This window comes from Triticum aestivum, chromosome 7A (genome assembly GCF_018294505.1).
Source record: "Triticum aestivum cultivar Chinese Spring chromosome 7A, IWGSC CS RefSeq v2.1, whole genome shotgun sequence".
NCBI lineage: Eukaryota > Viridiplantae > Streptophyta > Magnoliopsida > Poales > Poaceae > Triticum > Triticum aestivum.
The window spans coordinates 288335928-288362726 of NC_057812.1; positions in this window are offsets into that span (position 1 = coordinate 288335928).

Sequence of the window (26799 nt, forward strand, 5' to 3'; positions counted from 1 at the left end):
CCCGGATTTACCTTCCCACCGGAGCTCACCCAGTTGATCCAGCAGCAGAACACATTGATGCAGTTGCTAGTCCAGAATCAGAATCAGGGGAACAACAACAACAACCCACCACCACCACCACCTGTTGATCACTTAGCCCGTTTTCTTAGGCTGAATCCGCCGGTGTTTTCCAGTAGCACCGAGCCGATAGTAGCAGATGATTGGCTCTGCAAGACAACTAGAGAGTTGACCACAGCAGGATGCACGGATGCGGAAAAGGTGAAGTTTGCCGCACATCATCTTGAAGGACCCGCATCATCATGGTGGGAGAATTTCACAGCCACTTTCCCTGTCGACACTGTCACGTGGGACCAGTTTCAGCAAGCTTTTCGAACTGCCCATGTTTCAGCAGGAGCTATGGCCATGAAGAAGCGAGAGTTTCGCAACTTGTGCCAAGGAGGACGAACAGTTGGCCAGTATGTGGAGGACTTTAGTAAATTAGCATGTTATGCCCCAGATGACGTTGCTACGTATGCAGCTAAGCAGGAGAAGTTTCTGGAAGGACTGAATGATGAGTTGAGCATGCAGTTGATGGTAGCAACCTTCAACAATTACCAGGAGTTGGTAGATCGTGCTCTCATGATTGAAGGGAAGCATCAGCAGATTGAGAATTGCAAGAGGAAGTATGGACAAGGGAAGCACAATTCATGAGCTCAGGAGAAGCCACATTTTACCCCTAGACCTAGAGGACATTTTCAGCATACCCATGGAGGAGGTAGCACGCACAATCATAATGGCACCAAGAATGGTAATGGGAATGGAGGAAGCAACGACCAGAACCGCACCAACCCATCGACCCCAGCCAAGAGAGACCTGAGCCAAGTCACTTGTTTTAAGTGCCAGAAGACCGGACATTATGCCAATGAATGTCCTGAATCACAGAATGGTAATGGCAATGGAAGCTCTGGGAAGAAGCCGAACCCTTTCAATAGGGGACAGGTGAACCACGTTAACGTGGAGGAGGTTGAAGAGCAGCCGGATGCAGTAATCGGTAAGTTTTTGGTTAAGTCATTTACTACACTCGTTCTTTTTGATACTAGTGCATTGCATTCATACATATCGAGGATTTGTGGATAAATGTAACCTGCCCAACAAAGTTCTTAGGACACCTATGTTAGTAAGCTCACCAGGAGCGGAGTATATGGCTAGGCAAGGATGTTTCAAGTGCCATTAAGTATAGGTAGGCATGTGTTTCCCTCAGATTTGATAATATTGGAATCACAAGGATTGGATGTAATTCTGGGTATGGATTGGTTGTCGATGTATGGAGGAAACATTGATTGCGCTAGTAAGTCAATCTTGCTTACCACCCCAGAAGGGAGAAGGATCAAGTATGTATCCTGGCATGTACCGAAGAGGACCCAAGTAAATTGTTTAACAGGAGTTGTGCAGGAGGAAGTACCAGTAGTGAAGGATTTCCCTGATGTATTTCCAGAAGAATTGCCAGGCATGCCACCTGAAGAGATATTGAGTTTTTGATTGAGCTTTTGCCAGGCACAGGGCCAATATCAATGAGACCATATAGGATGCCCGCAAAGGATTTGGTGGAGAGTAAGAAGCAGATTAAGGAGTTACTGGATAAAGGATATATTCACCCAAGTTCTTCGCCTTGGGGATCGCCAGTACTTCTAGTGGAGAAGAAGGATGGATCGTTAAGGATGGTTGTTGATTATCGAGGATTGAATGAAGTAACCATCAAGAACAAGTACCCACTACCAATGATCAATGATCTGTTTGATCGATTGCAAGGAGCTAAGGTATTTTCCAAGATCGATCTGCGATCAGGATACCATCAGTTGAAGATTCGGGAACATGATATACCTAAGACGACTTTTACCACCAGGTATGGGCTGTACGAGTATACCGTTATGTCATTTGGTCTGACTAACGCACTTGCATATTTTATGAACATGATGAACAAAGTGTTTATCGAGTTCTTAGATAAGTTCATCGTAGTGTTCATCAATGATATCCTGGTTTACTCGAAAAATGAAGAGGAGCATAAGGAGCATTTGCGTTTGGTACTCGGAAAACTCAGAGAACATCAATTATATGCCAAGTTTAGCAAATGTGAGTTTTGGTTGAAAGAAGTTGGATTTCTCGGACACGTTATATCCGGAGAAGGTATAGCAGTAGATCCCACTAAAGTTGATACTGTGACCAATTGGAAAGCCTCAACAACAATTGGAGAGATCCGGAGTTTTCTTGGACTCGTAGGATACTACCTGAGGTTTATTGAGAATTTCTCAAAGACTGCGAAGCCTATGACAGAGTTGTTGAAGAAGGATACCAAGTTCAAATGGACTGAGGAATGTGAGGCTAGTTTCCAGGAGTTGAAGAAACGTTTGGTTACCTCACCAGTGTTGATTTTACCGGATCAAACCAAGGATTATGAGGTGTATTGTGATGCTTCACGTCGAGGACTTGGAGCAGTGCTTATGCAGGAAGGAAGAGTTGTTTCATATGCCTCACGACAGCTTAAGCCCCATGAGTTGAATTATGCTACACATGATTTGGAGTTAGCAGCCGTAGTGCATGCATTGAAGACTTGGAGACATTTTCTGATCGGAAACCATTGTGAGGTGTACACGGATCACAAGAGTTTGAAGTATATTTTTACACAGAAGGAGTTGAACCTTAGACAAAGGAGATGGTTGGAGCTCATCAAGGATTATGATATGAAATTGCATTATCACCCCGGAAAGGCTAACGTAGTAGCTGACGCGTTAAGCCGTAAGACCATGTCAACACCCTAATGATGGGAGATTTACCAAGGGAGTTAGCCAAAAATCTTCGAGAGCTATGTTTGGAAATAGTTCCAAGAGGCTATGTAGCAGCATTGGAGATTCAGTCTACTTTGATGGATAAGATCAGAGAAGCCCAAAAGACTGACAAGGAGATTGCCTCTATTAAGGAGAAAATGAGCAAAGGAAAAGCTAAGGGATTTCATGAGGATGAGCATGATACCTTATGGTTTGAAGACCGTGTCTATGTACCAAATGATTCGGAGATCAGGAAGTTAATTTTACAAGAGGCCCATGATTCACCGTATTCGATTCACCCAGGAAATACCAAGATGTATTTGGATTTGAAGGATATTTTTTGGTGGACCGGAATGAAGAAGGATATTGTGGAATATGTAGCAGTTTGTGATGTATGTCAGAGAGTAAAGGCAGAGCATCAGAAGCCAGCCAGGTTGCTACAGCCATTGCCGATACCCGAATGGAAGTGGGATAAGCTAGGCATGGATTTTATTACAGGATTGCCCAGAACACGTTCAGGCTATGACTCGATATGGGTTGTAGTCGATCGTTGGACAAAGGTAGCTCATTTCATTCCAGTGAAGACTACCTATACAAGTGCAAAGTTGGCAAAGATATACATGACTAGAATCGTTTGTCTGCATGGAGTTCCAAGGAGCATAGTATCAGACAGAGGAGCCCAGTTTACCTCAAAGTTCTGGAATCAGTTGCATGAAACTTTGGGGACCAGACTAGAGTTTAGCACAACTTTCCACCCGCAGACAGATGGACAGACCGAGGGAGTCAATCAGATTTTGGAGGATATGCTAAGAGCTTGCGCGCTACATTACGGATCTAGCTGGGACGAGAATTTGCCATATGCAGAGTTCTCTTACAATAAAAGCTATCAAGCCAGTTTGAAGATGGCCCCTTTCGAAACCTTGTACGGAAGGAGGTGCAGGACCCCGTTGTCTTGGGATGAAGTTGGAGACCGCCAGTTGTTTGGACCGGATCTGATAAAGGAGTCTGAACATAAAGTGAAATTGATTCGCAATAGGCTCAAGGTAGCTCAATCCAGGCAGAAGAGTTATGCAGATTCTAAACGCAAGGAGACAGTTTACGAAGTTGGAGACCGAGTTTATCTTCGAGTATCACCACTTCGAGGAGTTAAGCGCTTTGGAGTTAAGGGAAAGTTAGCGCCACGTTTTGTAGGCCCATACAAAATTTTGGAGCGTATGGGAGAAGTAGCCTATAAGTTGGAATTACCCGAAGGATTGTCAGGAGTTCACGACGTGTTCCATGTATCCCAGTTGAAGAAGTGCCACGCAGAGATGGATGATATACCGCTCAGAGATACAGTACCACTGGAAGCAATTCAGTTGGACAGTGATTTGACCTATGAGGAGAAGTCAGTTAAGATTCTAGAGAATGCCAGTCGAGTCACCCGCAGCAAGGTTATCAAGTTTTGCAAGGTTCAGTGGAGCCACCACACGGAGGATGAAGCCACCTGGGAACGAGAGGAAGATTTGTTGAAGGACCACCCCCACCTATTTTCTAGCCAACCCGAATCTCGAGGGCGAGATTCATCTTAAGGTGGGTAGGTTTGTAACATCCCAAATTTTCAATTTGGAATGTTATACAATAGATCATCATTTGCATATCATATTTTGTTGCATTCTGGTTGATCCTAGAAATTCTACGCAACTCAAGGACCCTTGGAGAGAGTTGGGGATTTCATTATTTTCATATTTGAGTTTTCTCAAATTTTGAAAATAGGATAATTTGATTTGATTTATTTTATCTTCAGTTATTTCTATTACAAAAATACGAGAGAGGGAATAAAATGACTTTCCCAAAATAAAGAAATATTGAGGATTTAATAAAACAATCAAATAGGATTTTTATTTGGATTTATTTGCTATTTTATTTGAATTTAGGAAAAATGCGCGTTTTTCAAAATTGCATTTAGGCCCCAAATAAATGTTCATCCTGTGCGGCTTGATTTTAGATGCCGGGGAAAATTTATTTCGGGATTTTTGGAGTCCGTTTAGTATTCCTTTTGTTTTTTTTCCGAGCGTAATTTTTTTTAAAAAAAATGAACTGACCTAACCGGGCCGTGTCCGACTAGGGCACTTGGCCCAGCTGGCCTTCAAATAGCGCCCGAGGCCCCGAGGCCAGCCCAAGCCGCGCCCCGCCCACGAAACCCTAACCCTAGGCGCCGCCGCCGCCGCGACGCCGCCGCCGCCGCCGGGCCGCGTCGCCGCCACCCCGCCGCCCGCGCCACGCCGCTCGCCGCCGCCGCCGGACCGCCACCGCGCCGCCTCGCCGGCCCGCCGGATCCGCCGCCGCCGGAGGTAGTTTTCGCCGCCGGTTTGTTTTTAGAAAACCGATCGGTTTTCCGTCGGTTTTGTTTGGTTTTTTTAGTTTCGTTTTTTAATAGATTGGTTTTTCCGATTTATTTAATTAGCGAGTGTTCGTCCGTTCGTTCGTTTTAATGAACGTTCGTCGTTTTTCTTTTTCTCGGATTAAATCCGCGATTTTTCTGATCGCGATTTCTCATCCGATTTTCGTTTTAGTCTAACTTTTCGCTCGTTTATCGGAATCAGACGATTCAAGCGCCTGGAGTTTTGTCTCAAAACCCTCTTTCCGTTTAACCAACTTAATCAAGTTTTTGCCACTGTAAATTTTCCCTAGATCCAGAATAGTAAATGAAGCCTGTTTCTTTTGCCGTTTGTCTTTCGTTGTTTCGTTCGATTTGATTCTTTTTGCCAACCGGAGTTCTTAAGTTGAACTTTCTGGTTAGATCTCTTATTTGAGTTTTACCTGTGCATTAGTTGAGTACTTATTGTATGCTTGTTTGTTTTTGATAGAGTATCCGAAGTGCGCCGCTTGCTACTTGGAATCGCTAAGTTTCCCGGATCATCAGCAAGGCAAGTAACACTTTGATCATGTTTTACCACTACCCAGTTTTATTGCATTAGATCAATCCTCACACATTGCATGACTAGGATCTAATTAAATTGTGGATTTGGGAAGTAGATGAGGTAGTACCTATTACCTGTTATTATCAAACCTTTGGGAGTTACTTCTACGTTGCTTATTATGCTATGCTATGCTAGTAGACGTGGATTGGGTGAGTGTATCCATGATAGATGTGAGATTGTTAATTAATGGTTTATTTAAGGTGGCAACTTAAATACACAACTGGGTGGATTGAGGCACCTGGGTATACCAGCGATTGCATGTTTTTCTTTATGGACCGCCACCCAGGCTCAAAGGGATCATGAGATTATTCATGCTAGAAACATCCGTGTGCAGCCACAAGCTATTATGGGCTCTAGCATAGTTGATTAAGTTGTGCGAACCCTTACAGTGGTAGACTAGCAGATGTAGGGGAAAGTAGGTGTAACGGTCTACCCGGTCATAAGGTGCTAGCACTTCTGAAAGACTATGTCTCGGTCATCCGTTTCTCAAACACCATGTAGTGCGAGAAACCAAACGGAGGCGATCGAGTCTTGTGGGGAAAAGTGCGCAAACCTCTGCAGAGTGTATAAACTAATCATGATTAGCCGTGTCCCCAGTTATGGACATCTTGAGTATCTACTACCTGGATTATCATGTGAATCTCAACATGTTACTCTAAAATTAATATTGTTGGGTTTTGTTTAATGATGATGCTAAATTGGGATTGAGAATGCTGTCAACCATTCTCAATGTTTAACAACTACCATGATAGTTAAATAAAATTCATTCCTTTGCAGTAGGAAAAAATTGGCTTTATGCAAAACTGTAACCATAGAGCTTTCCACCAGCCAAATATGCATATAGAATAGCCTATTTCATTCCATTACTCTATATGTGTTACTTTGCCAGCATATTCCATGTGCTGGCCCGTTTTGGGTTGCAATGTTAATGTTGCAGACTTTTCAGACGATGATTAAGGTGCTTTTAGGTCGTGGTTCTATACTCAGTGATGCCGTTGGAGTTGATGGACTCACTTATCTTTCAAGCCTTCCGCTCTTATCGTTATTAGATGGCCTTAAGCCATATTTATTGTAATAATTTCTCTTTTGAGGCACTTGATGTAATAAGTGTGTGATTGCTACTCTGTTATAAATCCTTCAAGTACTGTGTGGTGTCAGCATTACTGATCCAGGGATGACATCTGAGCACAGAGATTGGACCGTTTGAGGTCTGATCGCTACACTTTTGCGTAGACCTCCCCGGCAACGGCGCCAGAAATCCTTCTTGCTACCTCTTTTAGCACTGCGTTGGTTTTCCCCGAAGAGGAAGGGATGATGCAGCAAAGTAGCGTAAGTATTTCCCTCAGTTTTTGAGAATCAAGGTATCAATCCAGTAGGAGGCTACGCGCGAGTCCCTCGCACCTGCACAAAACAAATAAATCCTCACAACCAACGCAAATAGGGGTTGTCAATCCCTATAGGGCCACTTACAAGAGTGAGATCTGATAGATATGATAAGATAATATTTTTGGTATTTTTATGATAAAGATGCAAAGTAAAATAAAGGCAAAGTAAATAACTAAGTAGTAGGAGATTGATATGATAAAGATAGACCCGGGGGTCATAGGTTTCACTAGTGGCTTCTCTCGAGAGCATAAGTATTCTACGGTGGGTGAACAAATTACTGTTGAGCAATTGATAGAACTGAGCATAGTTATGAGAATATCTAGGTATGATCATGTATATAGGCATCATGTCTGAGACAAGTAGGCCAACTCCTGCCTGCATCTACTACTATTACTCCACTCCTCGGCCGCTATCCAGCATGCATCTAGTGACATGATGTAGAGGGATAGACTCGTGCAATATGAAGAAAACCCCATCTTGTTATCCTCGATGGCAACAATACAATACGTGCCTTGCTGCCCTTACTGTCACCGGGAAAGGACACCGCAAGATTGAACCCAAAGCTAAGCACTTCTCCTATTGCAAGAAAGATCAATCTAGTAGGCCAAACCAAACTGATAATTCGAAGAGACTTGCAATGATAACTAATCATACATAAAAGAATTCAGAGAAGATTCAAATATTATTCATAGATAGACTTGATCATAAACCCACAATTCATCGATCTCAACAAACACACCGCAAAAAGAAGATTACATCGAATAGATCTCCACAAGAGAGGGGGAGAACATTGTATTGAGATCCAAAAAGAGATAAGAAGCCATCTAGATACTAACTATGGACCCGTAGGTCTTAGGTAAACTACTCACAATTCATCGAAGGGGCTATGGTGTTGATGAAGAAGCCCTCCGTGATCGATGCCCCCTCCGGCGGAGCTCCGAAACAGGCCCCAAGATGGGATCTCGTGGATACAGAAAGTTGTGGGGGTGGAATTAGGTTTTTGGCTCCGTTTCTGATCGTTCGGGGGTACGTGGGTATATATAGGAGGAAGAAGTACGTCGGTGGAGCAACAGGGGGCCACGAGGGTGGAGGGTACGCCTGGGGGGTAGGCGCGCCCCCCTACCTCGTGGCCTCCTACTACGTGTCTTGACATAGGGTCCAAGTCTCGTGAGTTGTATTCGATGACAAAATCATGTTCCCGAAGGTTTCATTCCGTTTGGACTCCGTTTGATATTCCTTTTCTTCGAAACCCTAAAACAGGCAAAAACAGCAATTCTGGGTTGGGCCTCCGGTTAATAGGTTAGTCCCAAAAATAATATAAAAGTGGATAATAAAGCCCAATAATGTCAAAAACATTAGATAATATAGCATGGAGCAATCAAAAATTATAGATACGTTGGATACGTATCACCAGGTATGTGGTGGAGTACCTTTGTAGGAATAGTCAGCTGAGCACACCTCCTCGCCGCGTAATTGCTCTGACACGGACGTGACCTCTCATAGCACAGGCATTGAACCGGCGCGCCGGCCAAGAGGGCCGCACTCGCTGCAGGCCCGGCTAAGCACGCCTCCTCGCCGTGTGCAACCAGCTTAAGGCTGTCCCGCCTGCCTTCATTGAATCCGCGCGTGTGCCGGCAACATGTCCTTCCGCGAGCCGGCAGGCATTTTAGAACACAAAAAATGACTAAAATATAATTAATTTACGCATGGTCTTGACTTGTTGTGCTCGCACTGGTAGCAGGAACTAGTAGAGGATTTTCTTTATTTATAACTCTCCTCACATTTGTTTTGGCTTTGAAGTGAATCATGGTTGTGGACATTATGTATGAATGTGCAGATATCTGTGAACATGAGTTTGATGTGGAAGTTGAACTTGGAATGTCGGGCTTGCGCGTGAACTATACCATGTCCAATGCTTCGTCTGTTATTGTTTGTAAAGTAATTGCTGTTATTACATGACCTGAAAAAATACATTTTGTGCCACATCAGTAGATGCACGGACATCACAACAGGCATGCTGACTTGATAAACATTTGAACCTAGCTATTATGAAGGAAATTTTGTATTGACAACAGTTTTAGATAGCAGGAGACGCCTAGCCTGATCTGCCTCCGCTAGCTTATTTCTGGCTTCTTCCATCTCTTCTTTGGCTTGGGTGAAGAGAGCATCTGATAGCTCTTTTTGCTTCTTCAGGAACTCAGCTACATTCTCAAAGGCTGCTGCACGCTTTCTTTCAGCCTTTACTAATGCCACGAGGACACGAACAGCTGACGACTCCATCTGGCTTGTGTGTAATCCAGCATCATCTGGGAATTTGCACCTTGTGTCTAATCCAGCATCATTAGGGAACTGGCACCTTGTGTGTAATCCAGCCTCATTTTGGAAACATGATCTCGAGGTTGACAGGTTAACCATACTTCCCTCCTCGCAGGAACTGCATCCTGACATGAAGTTACTCCTTTTTTAGATCAATACTCAGAGCAACCCAAATCCATTTAGTAGAAGCTAGATAAACAGAACTCGGAGAAGTGAATTCAAAAGGAAAAAAATAAAAATAGACTACAAGGTGAGAACACCCACTTCCTACATCAAGCTAAAAACAAAAGCATTAGGACGATTAAGACTCTTCTTATTACACATCGAAGATCACCACGCTTAAGAGAAACAGAAACTACAACATATACACATCAAAGAACACAAGGCTACACGAAAGTAATTGAAAGGGTGTTACTTACCAAAGCTCGTTTTACAGGTTCGGTGTAGCTCCTCTTTAACTTGCCACGCTCCTTGAAGATGTCCCGAATATCCCGTGTTTGGTCTTCATTGCTCCTCTGCATGTTTGCACTCGTGGTTTTAAAATCTCAACATGGCAAGAAAAATATACTACTAGTAATACTCGTGCATCTTGTGGGCAACATTAAAGCACTCGTCTGCCATGTTAGAGCATCTCCAACAGAATTGCAACGCGCGGTGCTTTAAAAATCTCAACATGCTATCTCTACTCTGTTCTCTACTATTATATTTATTTTATATTTTATATTTTATATTTATCTCCACTTCCTTTACTATCTACTTTTTTCTCTATACTTTTTTGTCTTGCAATATAGGTCGTCCGATTTATATCTGACAGATAGGAAGGAAACAAATGGGAATTTTGCAAAAAGATACCCATACCCCTCTCCAGATTTGCAAATAAGGCCTTCCCTCGTTCATCCTTTTCTCCCACAAGATAAACTACTCATACAAATGCATCTCGATGCATGCAACGTATGGGCATCTTGCTAGTTCTAAAAACCTTTCCATCATTTGCCACACTACTGGTTGCAGATGAAAAACCTACCCAAGCACAGCGCGATACAGGAGCGACGCACAATTACAAGCTGATATTCTATTGGATAATGGAGGCTATAACCAATTACTTTTACGGGAACAATAGCACCCAGGAAATTTGAAGGGTAGGTATGAACAAAATTGGAACTGCACATGTACTGCTAAGTGATTCAATACACACATTACCAATCGAGGAGGAGAACGATGGTCGCGGCGGCCTCTGTGAGTCATGGTCGGCAACGGGAGTCAGTTCATTATCCACGACGGTGGTACTTCTGCGCTTGGCGTCGGCTTCCAGGAAGCAGATCCGAGACCGTGGAAGACGATGCCGGGAAGAGGCTTCGTGTACGACGATGATGGTTGACCGGCTCTAGTGCGGCGTACGAGGTCGTCGATGAGGCAGATGCGCTATGGTGGACGAGTGTGCCGATGTAAAGGGGAGGAGCACGAAGGCTGCAGTGCCGTGGAGAAGTCTATTTTACGGTGGGGATAGAAAATGGGGAGTATTCAGGTGTACTACTCTGGGTGCCGGGGTGGGCTTGGCTGGGTAGGGTGAACCTAAAGTTACGAAAACAGCCCCCTACCAAGCGTCATGCGTAGGCCTATTCGGAAGGCTATGATGGTAACTTCCCACTACTCGAATCAGGGTCGCGGGAGATTTTCCCGCCGACCTCAAAATTTTGTGACACTGGACTCCCCGTGTGGCGTGTTGAGTGATTCGGCTAAGCAACTAGCGAGTAGTAGTAGTAAACTGTGCATATTAGGTTTGACCATAGTCAAACTTCCTAAAGTTTGACCAAGTTTATAGAAAAATATAAACATTTACCATAACAAATATGTATGATGTGAAAATACATTCAATAATGAATCTAATGGTATTTATTTGTTATTGTATATGTTAATATTTTTTGTTATAAGCTTTCTGTGAGTTTACAAAACTTCACTTTGACCAATGCTAATACGCAGACTTAAATAAAAACGGAGGGAGTACGCATTTGTTTTCTTAGTTTGTAGTGAACTAACCATTTGTCGAAATTGTGAAATAAATATATTAGGCTATTGACTTCGAATGTAATGGTCTTTACAATTCAATAGTTACAATCATTGTCAAATCCCAAGATGTATACAAGGTCTATAGTACTTCACAACATGCTCAAACTCACATAATCCCAGTCAAATGAGAATCTAAATGCATTTCATAGTTATTACTTTGTAGGATGCAACAAAAACAACCATAACTCTACATTAGCCGTTATAGAAGCAACATTTTGACATATCCCAATGTGTGAATGAAACGTGTAGAGAGAGCTTTTGAAGATGGAGCAGATAGGGCGGGAAAGATTGTATGTATGTGGATGAGAGAGTAGGAGACAAACCTAACGAGACAAAGAGAGAGAGATAGAGAGACAAAGATAGAGGAAGAAGTTAGGTTTGTGAGAAAGATGGATACATGTAATATACATGAGATGCGTGTGCATCTGGATTCTGTATATGTGGAAGGAGAAGAGACAACATGTTTGATGAGAGAGCTGGAAAAACATGGACGAGAGGGGAAGGATCTCGTGGGTTGAGGGATTGACAATTTTGTGCGGGGGAGAGAGGGATTGGTAATTTTGTGCAAGAGAGAGAGAGAGGGTGGGGGGAGGAGTCAGTCAGCCGTCGTCACATAACCCTGCTTCCAAATGACCCCGCATTCTCTAGTGCGGTGTGGTCTCCGTCTTCGATCTACTCGATGCCCTCCTTGAAGATTGAGGTGTTGTGCATGTTGGGGTGCAAAGAAGCACACGCGAGAGTGGTCGCCGTATAACCTTGGATGGGGATGAATTGTGTGCTCGAGGGAGTGTGTGTGTGTGTGTTGTGCTGCATGTGTCTGTGTGTGTGTGTGTGTCAGATATTGAGAGAAAACAAACCTAAGGAGAGAAATGGGTATTCATGAAGAGATTGTGCGGGCCTTGAGGTGGGCAGGGGCCAGGTGAGGGTGTCAAAATGTGCGCGTTGATGCATGTGTTGCATGCGACCGTGCGAGGGACGGACGAATCGAGAGAGATGGTTGTTGTGTTACGGATGCTCCTATCTCTCTCTCTCTCCCTCTCTCTCTCTCTCTCTCACACACACACACACAAGTAAGGCCCTGTTTGGTTCCAAATAAGTCACTAACTTATAAGTCAAAAAGTGCAAAAAGTGACTTATTTTGCCAAACGGACCCAACTTATAAGTCATAAGTTGCTCCACCCCAACTTAAAACTTATAAGTCACCCATTTTTACGTGGGTCCCATCACCTTTACATTAAAATACAAGGTGGGAAGGTGTGGTCAGGTGACTTATAAGTCAAATGACAACCAAACAGGCGTGACTTATAAGTCACTGATTTTAAGTCACCTGACTTATAAGTCAGGTGACTTATTGGAACCAAACAGGCCCTAAACTAGAAGACCGTTCTCTCATGTATACACAACGTATCGGCATCTGTCTATGTCTCACTCATGCATGATCATTTGCACATTCACACCTCTCTATGTCGGTATCACACGCACACCGTCTCCACATCGCCCTTCCGCCACAACACACATATGGACACATACACATGTTCTCTCTTAGTCACACACACAAAATCAATATTAAACTAGGGCGCACCTAAAACGTCCAAATCCAAATAAACACGAACTGGAGCTAAATTCAAATATATGGAAATATTGCAGCGTCAAGAACTTTCACAGGAAAAAAAAGGTTGAGTAATATTCGAGGATTGTTTCACACACACAAAAAGGTTCGGTGGATGTCCTTCGAGCGCCACACGGTGATGCACCGTTCGATCGACCGCGCGGCCGCGGTTCATGCGCTGCACAGGATTCCGTATCGTGGCTGTGGTACTAACTAATAAAAGCGCTACCTGTGTAATGTTTACGTGTACTAGTACGGTTTTCTTTTAAGTTTGACCAACCTTATATATATAACTAAAGTAAGCTCCCACACGTGCACTCATCAATATGCCGTCGCCGTTGCGCATGCCGGCGCCCGCCTGCTCCGGCCAACAATTTGTCGCCCATCAACGCCGTGTCGCCGTCATCCTGTGCCATGAAGCCGAAGGCTCGCCCACTCACGTCGTCTGCAGTCCCATCCTCGCAATGCCGCCGCGCTGCCAAGCACGCGAGTAGCTGGTGGAGCCGCGTCTATGCACGTAGCGTACGAAGAGGAGGACGAGCGCATGCTCCCGCACGCCGGCGAGGAGGAACTACCGTGTCATTGTCATCTCCGGTCGCATGGAGGAGGTGCGCATGGTGGCTGTCGCGGCGGAAGCTGGTCGCGCGCGCGTCGAGCCCACAAACCGGGTGCGGACGCAGAATCTACCTTCGAGACCTTGAATGCCACGTGGATCCTGCAATCTGAAGGAGCAATTTGGGTGAGTCGACTCATGTGAGTCATTTGATGCAACATGGATGGCTAGAAGGGCTTCTTCCACCTCTTCTGCCATCTTCTTCCTTCGCTCCGTCGAACTTTTTTCACAAATCGACTGACCCAAATTATACTACTAGTACGAACGTATTAAGTACAGTAGGAACACGAAGATACGAGAAGTAGTACCAACTGCAAGAAGAACAGTAGTAAGACATAGTACTAGTACTACTGTACGTACTAAAGAGTTCAAATAATGAGAAAGAACATAAACATAGTTCTATTCGGGCCTCAGCACAACACACCCTTGAAAATAAACTAAGCAACTAGTCCGCTTGACACTGCAGTAGAACCAGCATGAGCGACGACACTGCCACCTACTCGGAGTCCGAGTCCACGTCCTCGACTTCGTCCTCGTCCCTCTTCCTCTTCCTCTTCGCCGACACTTCTTTGCTTGAACCGGACACTGGGCTCTGCTTCTTCATCCAACCCTTGTAGATATTTAAACAAAGGTAGGCATCCATTGCTGCATACAGGATGTGATCTTCATCTAATGTCTTCGACTCCCATGCATGATGAAACTCGTGATGAGGTTTCTTCAGTTTAGCGTACGAAGGATCAATCATGGCTGCTGCCAGGGTCAGCATTGAAGGTTGAGAGGAGGACACCAGGCTTGCCTTCTGGAGATCGAAGGGCTGGCCTACAACGAGACCTATCCGACGCAGGACATCCCTGTCGTTCTTAAAGCCTACAGTAACGAATTTCACTCTTTTGTCCTTGAGGAAGTTCTTAAAATCCTGGCACTCAACGTCGGCATGGCATATGTGGTAGACCAAGCAAACGTTATGTACGCAAACCTGGATCACGGCGGGCTTCTTCCTCTCTTCGTCCTTTAGATCCTTCTCTCGTCCCAGGACTGTGGTGTACTCAACATCTAGCCCAGCGACCCACTCATCCGTTGAACTGTTGAACATGCGTAGGAAGCGAGCAAGCCATGCTTTCACCGTCTCGGATCCACGTGTGTAGATGACGATGAACTGATCACCGGTGATGGCTCTAACCTGGTACTCAGCGGCGACCATGGAGATTTGGGAGGCCATGGATTTTGGAGGAGGGTTAGGAGAAGTTGAACTGTTGTACCCCGCAAAAAAACTAGGAGCGAACTAATGTGAAAGGACGGGACGACTGGGAGCAAACTGTTGTAAGGTAGAAGACGGGGACGAGTAGGGCGTGCGAACGGCGTGGGGTTGCTGGCTTGCCCGGTGGATAAACGGCTGCAAGCCCCCAAAGAGTTCTCGAGAACTATGCGGGACCCACTAGATGTCATGTCTACTAGACCCATATCGTAGGCCTGACGGTATAGCTTCTGCCTGTTCGCACGCCATGCCGGCGCGTGGATGTAACTTCACTTAATTCCGTCAAACGTCGCGCCTCCCACGACCTTCGCCTCCCTCGCGCGGTCGCGCCCTTTGAGACTTCGACCGGCTATAAATGAGCAATTTTTTTGCCTTTTTTAGACAAGCAATTTTTTTGCCTACTCCGCATGCATGATACTCCCTCTGGTCCTTTTTACTCCCGTCAACCGTTTGCAAAGTGTTTGACCAAATTTATAGTTTTTTTGAACACCACCTTATATTAATTAACCAGCCACACCAGTACACTCATTCGATACAATATTCACCACACAGGGCGGTACGTTATTTACAAGAATACCATCTAATCTATTGTCAAAGCTATACTTAGCGATTAAGTGTGCCACCTTATTGGCCGAACGGCTAATCTTTGACAATTGAAGATTGTTGATCAACTTCGAGATGCTCAACGCTTTCATCTTCAGGTCATGCAAGAGACGCTACCACAAAAGCGCAATCAGTCTCTAAAATTACAGGATTATGAAGAGAAATACCTATGTAGAGACCGACAATGCAAGCCCTAAGCTCCGCTTCCTCCACGCTTTCACATGCATCAATGAAATCCCACGACCAAATTTATACTAAAAATATCAATATCTACAATACTGATTATAATGAGTATAAGAACTACGTTTTATAATGAGTGTAAAAATATTGATTTGACATTGTGAATGTTGACACATTTTTCTATAAGTCTGGTGAAAGTAGAGGTACATTGACTTCAGACAAAACTTAAATGCACAATGCAGACTAGTTCCTCCGTCCAGGTGCGTGCCATGTCCTATCTTGTCATCACAACAAGGTTAGCTATTAGAGTACCACTACCTCCCTTCTAGTTTAAAGGGCTCGATTCAAAAATTTCACCTACTCTTAGCAAGATAGTAGAGGCGGTGGAATAGTTTTTGAAGTCTGCAAAACTACTCAACTAGTGTTGTCGTTCTTCACAAAAAATGTGTTTACCAATGCATGCATGAACACTAGTTACTCTAACCCCCCTCTCTTCTTTAATTCTTTGCCACATCAGCATGTTTGCTATTCCCGTGTGCATGATACCAGCTAAGATACCACCATTATGGCCAGCCTTAATCATCGCATGCAATAATTTAGTGCACCTTGAAATATGAACATGTGTGGGGCGTGTATGTTTTTAATGACTTGAGACTATACCTAGCCCGGCATGCAAGATGACTTATTATGCACCGTTCCCCATACCTGCAGGAAGCCCGTTCGTCTAAAAATCTTTTCCTCTCCATCTGTGGAAACAATATGCCTGCCAAACTCTCCTTCTCCCTCCGGCGGTCCCACCACTCCACCCCGTGTGAAAAAATCTGCATGCATGACTCTCCTCCCCCCACGCTCGTCCAATCCGTTGTGACCAGCAATATTTCCACCCCTTCGCTCCCCCGTAATTTACTCCAACAAATATGCCGACGTAGTTGTTACTTAACTGCATGTGCATTGGGTCACTGACATTGGGCACAACAGGGGTCTGGCCCACATGTCAGTGACGCAACTGGACCTGCAGTTAAGTCAGTGCAGCTCAGTCCATATCTTACGTAGGTGTGCCATTGCTCACGATAAATATTGCACCTCCAACGACATCACTATCTCCTCCCCCTCACGTTCACGTTCATCGCTATCTCCCCCTCCCTCTCACGTCAATCCTCCAGCGACTCCGGCATGGTGAATGGGTAGCACGTCCCGTACTTGATGTTCTCCGCCAAGGGCCAGCAGTGACCGCTGCACGCATCCGTGAGGTGATACACCATGTTCGCTGGCGAGCCACAAAACGGCATCGGGCACTCATACCAGTGGACGAAGGGCTCCTTGGAGGCATCGACTAGGCCGTCCATGAAACGGGAGTGGCTGTAGGGGACGTTGCGCTAGTTGAATATATGAGCAAGTTACTACGAGATTTAATCCGAATAAGCACAAAATAAATCATGAATTCTACCACGATTTCGAACAGGAAGGACAGAAACACATACGGTGCAACGGGAGCAGCACCGTTGGCGTTGAGGTTGTCGCCCATGTCCAAACACCACGTAGACACGGTCTTTGAGCACGGTTCGTAGTCGTTCCACGCTCGGGCATTGAAGTTTGTAACTATTTTAGATTAGAATATACTACTCCTCCGGTGCTAGTAGTAGAGCAGAGTCCTACTCTACTACTCTACTCAAGCAAGTTAGGGCATAGCACTGTAGGGAGTACCAGTACTGTGATCACTCAAGCAAGTTGTCTGGCATCGACATGACCCTACGCTGCTGGTATGTGTCTCATAAGTCAAGCGGCATGCTGTAGTCATCATCACCTGTCCACTTCCCGCAGCACATATTCGCTTCTCCATCTTTGTCCGCACATAATCTCATCCAATCTTCCATCCCCGCTAAGGCGCCTCCCCACTCGTCCGAAACCCAAGCACTAACAATGGCAGAACCGAGCAGCGTCCGCCAAAAGAGTGGCTGGAATTCGCTCCCCACAGAGGTAATCAAGCTCATTGTTTCACGTGTGGACAATCTCAGTACCATGCCGCTCGCCGCGTGCTCGTCGGGGCTGTATCGTTTACTCAAAGCCCTCAGGCCGGAGCTTTTTAAGCCAGCTCCTTGCTTGCTGATGCCGCCTGATCTTCAGAAACGGCGTGTCATGTAGCATAACAATCATAGGGTGGCGAGCATCAACCCCCTTGACTGTGATCCAATCCCCGTCAGCCTCAACTACATTAACGGTATGTACTGGGTTGGCATGAACACGTCTTGGGTGGTGCTCGTCTACGGTCGCGGCAGCTGGATGCTCGTGGAGGTCTACACCCGGCGATTGATCCCCCTTCCTTCGATTAACACTGCACTGCTTTGGCACCGCGGCCCAGAATACTCGGAATCTTACAATAGCCAACATGATACCAAGTTTGATTTGCTCAAGGTTGTAATCTGCCAAGTGCCCACAAGATCTGCGAATTATAAAGACTCAGGCTAATTGCGTTCTTCAACCGCTGTCTCGCCTATCTGACAGGTCACTACGGTAAGTGGATAAATCTGCACGTCCATCGCAGGATCATACATCCTCCATGGTTCTCTGATGCCATTGAACACAAGGGCTTCATTTACGCTGTCGACTCCTTCTATGGCTGGACGTATTGCTGGCCTACTCCAGTCATCGCTACAAACGGCTGTTACAGCAGTATGTTACTTTCCTATGATATCATGATGGCTTGCTTATATTATTGTCAACATTTGCTGAAAATATATTCATGCTCATAACATGCTGTTCTTAAGATTGACTAAATCAAGAGCCCTTTTTTATTTGACTCCAACTTGATATGATGTTGTAGGCCGCCTGGTGTCCCTACCCTTCCTAATCCCAGAACCTTTCAAAGAAAAGCGGCATGGCAGTTGCAGGTGGTTCCTGGCTCGATCAGACGACGGCGAAAGATTGATGATCGTTCGCACGTACCGGACGTGTTGTTTCGCGGAATACAATCACAGTCACTGCAAGGTCTTTGAGCAGGATCCCAGCTTCTCTGGGCCTTCAGGAATTTTTGACTGGAGGCTGGTAAGTAGCCTTGGTACACGCTCTCTGTTTGTCGGACTGAATTATCCGATTAACCAGGAGATAACCGACGGCAAGGATCATGATGGCAGCGCGGTTTCGTTCATCAGGCAAAACTGTGTGTACACAGCGTACCATGCGTCTCTGCATGCACCATACCCTGATATGTGCCGCCACGCTCTGCAGCCCAAAGTAGGAGAGAGGGTCGCAAGTATCAGACTTCGACCTGCTGGCTGGAGTTTCCCCCGTCAGGCACCCATCTGGTTCAAGCCGTCAGCCAATCTCCACAGCTTAATAAATAGTAACGTCTAACTGAGCCAGTTAGTTAGATGCGTACACTTGGTGTAGTAGGATCTTTATTTAGTTTGATGCATACACTTGTTCTTTTTTGGTAGCCCTTTTGTAATGATGGCTGATGTTTGGTTTGGAAGAGAGAGCTGCGTCTTCACTCTTCTGGCCTGCTTACTGCTTCTGTTGCACCCCCAGCCCTGGTTGCTGCTGCTGCTGTTTTCAATGTACAATCAGTAGTATATTTCGTCTGTTGGTTGAATAAATGTGTTGTTAGAACGACAAACACAATGTTTTGGAAGTCGTTGCACGGTTCGATCCTTTAGTGCCCCGTACCGTACGTAGCGCATACTATTTTTCGTACGGAACACATTTTCCACTTGTTGATAACATGCAGCCCACTGATGAAGGCCCAATAGAGAAGCCCATAATTAACTGGAAGGGAGGCTCTCACATGAATCCGGCCCAGGTACATGCTCATGGTCCCCTAAACATAAATAAGTAAATAAATAAATAAAGCTAAATGCTCATGCACCAGTTCTTTGGGAAAATAGGTAGCCCAGTATTTCTTTTTGAAGAATACCCAAGCTAGGCCTATTTGTTTTCTCCGAATTACTGGGCTGCAAATCTTTCAAGACGAGGAGGGATGCATTCCGGCCTGGCTTAAGAGTATGGTCAATGTCTGTTAAAAGTAATATCAAAAGGGGTTGAAAATTCCAAAAAAATTATAGCAAATGGGATATAAGTTTCTTTTTTTGTTTTTGTTCTTCACTGATATCTTATACGTATTTCATTGGATTTAACATGACATAGTACTAATTTATTTTTAAATTTGTTTTAGTATGGCTATTAATTTTGGATTAAGAATATTTCGTCCCCCAGCAAAAATTTGCGAATTTTCAAAATTTCCCACATATTTAGTTAATTTTTTGACCCTGGTACTGACCAGAAAATGGCCAGCAATTCTAAAAATGGAAAACGGGCTGCAATAAATTCCATATGAATTAGAAAATGAGTAAAAATTATAAAAATAATAGCAAATGGGTTGTACACGCCACAGATTTCGAGGCTGACTTGTTTACGCAAGGCTTTGTCAGTGAACACATGATTCTAGCAGCAGTGACTGTTGGATGTCCATCCAACGCCCGATGTGCTTCTTCAACCTCTGATCTTCCTGCTCCAGCTGCCTAAACTAGCGCCGGCGGGACTGCCTGCTCCCTCCTCTTGTGGCCCGCTGTGATGCCGCGCAGGCTTCCCCGGTCCACCCTACTCCCTTTGCTGGCCTGGCCACACGCAATCAACTGCCTCCTTATTACACGAAAAAAATGATTCCTCCCACTGACATCTGGGGCGCACCGGTTGGGAGGCTGACCTGTGGGCCTACTAAGTTGACGGGTACACAGGGCTTGTCAACTTAGTCAACAAACAATTCTAGCAGCAGTAACCGTTGGATTTGAATCAAACGGTCCTGCTGCTTCTTCAATCGCTGCTCTTCTTGCACCAGCCGCCCAAACCAGCGTCGGGGAGACCGCCTGCTCCTGCCTCCAGTGGCCGGTTGTGCTGCCGTTGAGGCCTCATCGCCCCTACTACTCCCACCGCTAGCCGGGCCCTGCGGCAACGACAGCCTCACACCACAGCCGAACCAGTGAACCCTCGTACTCCTCTCCGCGTGGGCATCCACTGCCGCGTCTTCCCCGGCTCTGCATCGTCCCCTTCGTAGGCCTCGCCGTCGTCCACCGCCTTGGTGCTCTCGGCGCGGCATGGTCAACGTGGTCAATGATATTCCATTGGAAGAGTACTGTACGTGGACAGGCTGACAGCTGGGTCCACGGCCACAACTCAGTTTTTTTGTGATTTGCCAAGTAAGTCGCTTTGTCAGGCCTGTTGGGCTGCAAATCTTTCAAGACGAGGAGAGCTTTCATTCGGCTGGCCGAGAAAATGGCTCATCAGTAATGAGAAATGGGTTGTATATTTTTAAAACACATCAAACCGGCAATTAGTTTCAAATATCTTTTTTTCATTTCGAGATTTTAAATTATATTAATTTTATGCATGGAGAATTTGTTGGATTTTATATTGATATACATTTATTTTTAAAATCAGTTTGAATGTGAGTCGAAATTTCGGGATTAAAAACAGTTCGGACCGCACCGAAATATGCAAAATTTCATATACTTTTTTTAACATGGCCACAATATGGGCTATAATGCTAACAAAAAGAATATGGGCTCCAAAAAACCTTAAGAATTAGCAAATGGGCTCTAAATTATTAAAAATAATGGCAGATGGGTTATATGATGTTTTCCACAGATTTGAGGCTTTCCTAAAAAAAGGTTGACGCACAAGCAGTGACTGTTGGATGGCCATCCAACGGCCGTCGTGCTTCTTCAATCTCTACTCTTCCTGCTCCAGCCGCTCAAACAAGCGCCGGCGGGACTGGCTGCTCCCTCCTCCCCACGGCCGGCTCTGCTGCCGCGCCGGCCTCACCGCCCCCACCATACTCCCATCGCTGGCCTAGCCATCCCTCTACTCACCCACACCTACTGTTATTCTCTGGCGACGGTAGACGAACCAGTAAACCCTCGTACAGTCGTACTCCCCTCCGCGTGGGAAACAACTGTCGGGTCTTCCCTGTTTCAGTGGCATTCCCTTCCTAGGACTCGCCGTCGTCCACCGCCCCGGTGTTCTCGGTGCGGCCTGGTCAACATGGTCAATGACCGACATGCATCTGAAGTGGACTGTACGTGGAGAGGCCGACAGCTGGGTCCATGGCCGCACGCAAGGAAATGCCTCCTTATTATGTGCAAAATAATGATTCCTCCACCTGACATCAGGGACCCACCGAAAGGGCCTCTGTATTTCGCGAAAAAAACATTACCGCTGCTGACAGCTCGAACCCACCAGCTATATCTTCGCACGCAAGGAAGTGCCTCCTTATTACGCACAAAAAATGAATACTCCCCCTGTTAGCTGGGACCCAGTATAGTGGCAGGCTGACTTGTGGGCCTACTAAGTTGACGGGGACGGAGGGCTTTGTCAACTTAGTCAATATGCACGATTCTAGCTCCAGTGACCGTACGATGTCCATCCAACGGCCGTAGTGCTTCTTCAACCTCTGGTCTTCTTGCTCCAGCCGCCCAAACCAGCATCGGTCGTGCCTCGTGCTCCTGCCTCCCGTGGCCGGCTATGATGCGGCGGAGGCCTCACCGCCCCCTACTACTCCCACCGCTGCCCAGGCCATCCCTCTACTCACCCACACCCCCTGTTATTCTGCGGCGACGGCAACCTCACACCGCAGCGAACCAGTGAACCCTCGTACTCCTCTACGCGTGGTCAACGTGGTCAAGGAACGGCTTCCATCGGACGTGGACTGTACGTGGAGAGACTGACAGCTGGGTCCACGGCCGCAGCAAGGAAGTGCCTCCTTATTACGTGCAAAATAATTATTCCTCCACCTGACAGCGGGGACCCACCGGACGGGCCACCGTATTTCGCAAAAAAAATGTTTCCCCCCTGACTGCTGGGACCCACCAGCTACGCCTTCGCACACAAGGAAGTGTGTCTGGGCAAAAAAACGATTCGCCCCCTGACTGCTGGGACCCACCAGCTACATCTTCGCAGGCAAGGAAGTGCCTGACAGTCGGGACCCACCTGGTCTAAGCATACGTAGCGTTGTCATTCTGGTCGCAAACGTGTACGTACATACTGGTCGATGTAGAGGCGCGCACGTGTCGTAGTAGAGGCGCGCACGTGTCGTAGTAGAGGCGCGCACATAGCATGTACACGTACGTACATCGGTCAGGGTGCAAGAAAGAAAATACGGCCATGTATGTGTACATACGGGCAGGGTCTCGAACGCCTACTCGCGCATACGTACGGCCAAGGCTCGTGTACATGGCTGGGTCGGAACGGAGAAACAACATCATCGTCGTATTCATGGGGAGCCAACGGAATGCGTCGTGTTCATGGGGAGGCAACGGAATGCGTCGTGTTCATGGGGAGGCAACGGAATGCCTCGTGTTCATCGGGAGGCAACGGAATGCGTCGTATTCATCGGGAGGCAACGGAACACGTGGGAGCCAACCGGCTTGGTCAGAACGGAATGCGTTGTCGTGTTCATCGGGAGGGCTTGGACGGAACATGCGATGGAAACAAGGCCTAGCGTACCGAAGAACGGAGGAAACGGACCTCCTACGGTCGAAATGAGGGTCATGTTGATTGGGAGGGGTGTGGCGTACCGCAAAACGGAGGAAACAGACCTCCTACGGTCGAAACAGGGGTCCTGTTGATCGGGAGGGGTGTGGCGTACCGCAAAACGGACGAAACGGACCTCCTACGGTCGAAACAGGGTCATGTTCATCGGGAGGGGTGTGGCGTACCGCAAAACGGGACTCCACAGGATACTGTTCATCTCCACCGTCGACCTCCTCCAGCCTCCACGGGCTACCGTCGACCTCCTCCAGCCTCCACGGGCTCCTGTTCATCCAGCCTCCACCGCGCGCTACTCCACCGGCTACTGTTCAACCACCCCTCCACGGGCGCTCCTCCACCGTCTACTGTTCATCCAGCCCTCCACACCACGGGGTCCTGTTCAACCACCCCTCCACGGGCACCTCTCCACCGTCTATTGTTCATCCAGCCCTCCACCACACCACGGGGTCCTGTTCATCCAGAGGCAACGCCACCGCTCACTGTTCATCCAACCCCCCCCCCCCCCCGCAACGCTCACTGTTCATCCAATCGATCGGCTTCAGTTACCAGCAGTAGCGAAGGAATCGCTCGATCGGGTTCAGCTAACAGCCATCGATCGATCGCTCGGGTTCAGTAATGCGTAGCCTGCAGTGCAATCGCTCGAGTTCAGTTAGAGCCCAACGCCTCGCTCGGGTTCAGTTAGAGCCAACGCCTCGCACACACGCGTGTACATGTACGACAGAAACGCGCATCGCTCGGCCCCGGACCTCCCACCGTAACCGGGAACTCCCCGAAATTTTCCTTGCCCTCGCTTCTACCATGGTTTTTTTCGTCATGGACGGCCCAAAGAATGTCATGCAGCTACGTCTCCGGCCCGCCCAGGACGAAAATCCCATTTTCTGTCATGATTTTTTGTCACAGAAGTAGGAGCCCACCACATCTATGATGATACCGTGTTTTGTCACAATTATTGTCATATAAATGTCATATGTATGACAGAAAAAAATTCATTCGGCCCAAAATGTCACGGATGTGTCTTTTTTTGTAGTGAGCTTTCTTGAAATATTAGTCTTGAAATAGCATTAGCTCAATGAACTATATGTTGTTAGGAATTACAAAAACCACCTAGGGATAGTTGCACTTTCACGCTTGCTGCCAACGTCCGCGCTCCACTTCGCGCCCACGCTGCATCTCGCCAAGTTCATGAACTGCCATCCCTGCTTAATGACGCGCCCGCTCTTTTTCTACCACAACTGAAGCACCTCGAGCTCGTCGTCGTCTACATCCCAAAGGATGACATGGAGCGCCTGCTCCGCGGCTGTACTGCACTCAAGTTCCATCGTCTTCAGGCGATAAATTGGTCGAGTACCTTGCACATCACCTCCAGGACTCTCCGGACTATTTATGTGTGTTGTTGGTGCTGCAACAAGAGATCACAAAAGGTGGACCACAATATGGTCATCCAGGACACACCTTCACTTGAGATATTACTTGTAGTTGATCAACAAGGTCCAACAAGAATCAATGTCATTTCTGCACCGAAATTGAAAGTGGTGGGCTACTCGTCTGCCAAATACTACAACTTTCAGGTACAACAGTCGCCTTATATACCTCTCCTTCTTGATATTAACATAGTTTCTAGTTTTGAAGATGTATGTTCATATGACATCCAGCGAAGCTTCACCCAAACTCTGGGCATAGTGAAGGTCTTGGCACTAGAATCTGTCGGCCCCAACCTGGACCAAGTTGTCCGTTGCCTGACATGCTTTCCGTGCCTGAAGATGTTGTATATCAAGGTGATGTTCCTTTCCTGTTAAATGTTAACCATAAGGGAGTTCAATTTTTTGCACCTTTTCCCAAGTTTACAATGACAATGTACTACAATTTCTGAAGGAATTTTGGAGGATTTTAGGACATACACCCCCACCCCATATTGGTTGCTTCATTCATATGGTCACAATCGTCCATAAGCATTTCTCCATTGGATTCATCTATACTAGTTTTCTTAGGGAATTTTTCATCCAATCCAACCTCTTGTGAAGAAGGCTACATGCTTCTAGATTGTAATCAAATGCCCATGTTAATCATGCCAGATCGAAGATGGCACATTGGTGCATTTTACAAATCATGCAAACCAAATGGGCGTGTAGCAGTGTTCAAAACTGCATGTAGGCACTAACACGTTCTCTTCTTTTGTAGTGCATATTAGGCCCGGAGGTGGATGGTGTTTATAACGACAATCACATCAAATGCCTGGATCTGCATCTCTCAAATATTACTTTGAACTCCTACCGAGGGACCCCACCAAAGATTACACTCGCCGGGTTCTTTCTTGCCAGAGCAAACGTGCTGAGTGTACTGAGATTGAACACACATTTAATTAGGAAAGATCAATGGTATGATTATCAGAGCCGGCTGGTACTATGGAATGGAAGTGCCTCCAAAATGCAATTGGAAGTTATTGTGTCAAACCCATACATGACTTGTCAGCGGCTGATCCCTTTTCGGAAATGATGCAGCTTGCAGTGTTTGAATTTGGGCGTTGTAATCTTTGAATTTGAACCTTGCAATATTTATGGTATTTGTTATATTGAACCGTTTATGTTCCCTTGCCTCAATGCAAACAGTTCATCTGGGTGAACCGCATATCGTACATCGCACACACCTTGATCTGGCTGACCATTTCTTTTGTGTTGCCTAATCACAAACAGTTCATCCGAGTGAACTATATGTTGTACATCGCACACACCTTCATCTGGCTGCCCGTTTCTTTTGTTCCTCCTCATCGAAAACGGTTAATTGAACTGAACCGTATGCCCTGAATCGCACATGCAACTAAAATCTGAAGTGTGTTTGATGCATCATCATCGCCAATGTTTTGCGCCTTTTTGACGTTTTTTACACCACCGTTTGCGATTATTATATCGCACGCAGTTTCTTCGAAGGGTCTCTGATCGTAGTGTCGCGTTAGCAGAACCCTGAAGTAGTGGTCCTAGGAGATCCCGGGGAACCCGCGTGATCATCCTATGGAATGCCACCAAGGCTCAAAGGGATCACAAGAATATTCATGCTAGAAACTTCCGTGTGCAGCCACATGCCATTATGGGCTCTGGCATAGTTGAGTAAGTTGTGGGAATCCTTTCCATGATGGGCTAGCAGATGTAGGGAAATTGTAGGTGTACCGGCCTATCTATCGGTTAAGGGGACCTCTTCGGGAAGACTGTGTCTTGGTCATCCATTTCTCAAACATTCTGCAGTGCGAGAAATTTAACGGAGGAGATCGAGTCTTGTGGGGAAAAGTGTGCAAACCTCTGCAGAGTGTACAAACTAATCATGGTTAGCCGTGTCTCCGGTTATGGACATCTTGAGTATTTGGTACTTGAATTATTGTTTGATATCATCACTATACTTAATGAATTTGTTGGTTATAATTATTATTTTGGGATTGAGTTGGGGGTACCTTCTCAGTAATGACCTAAATTTTGTAG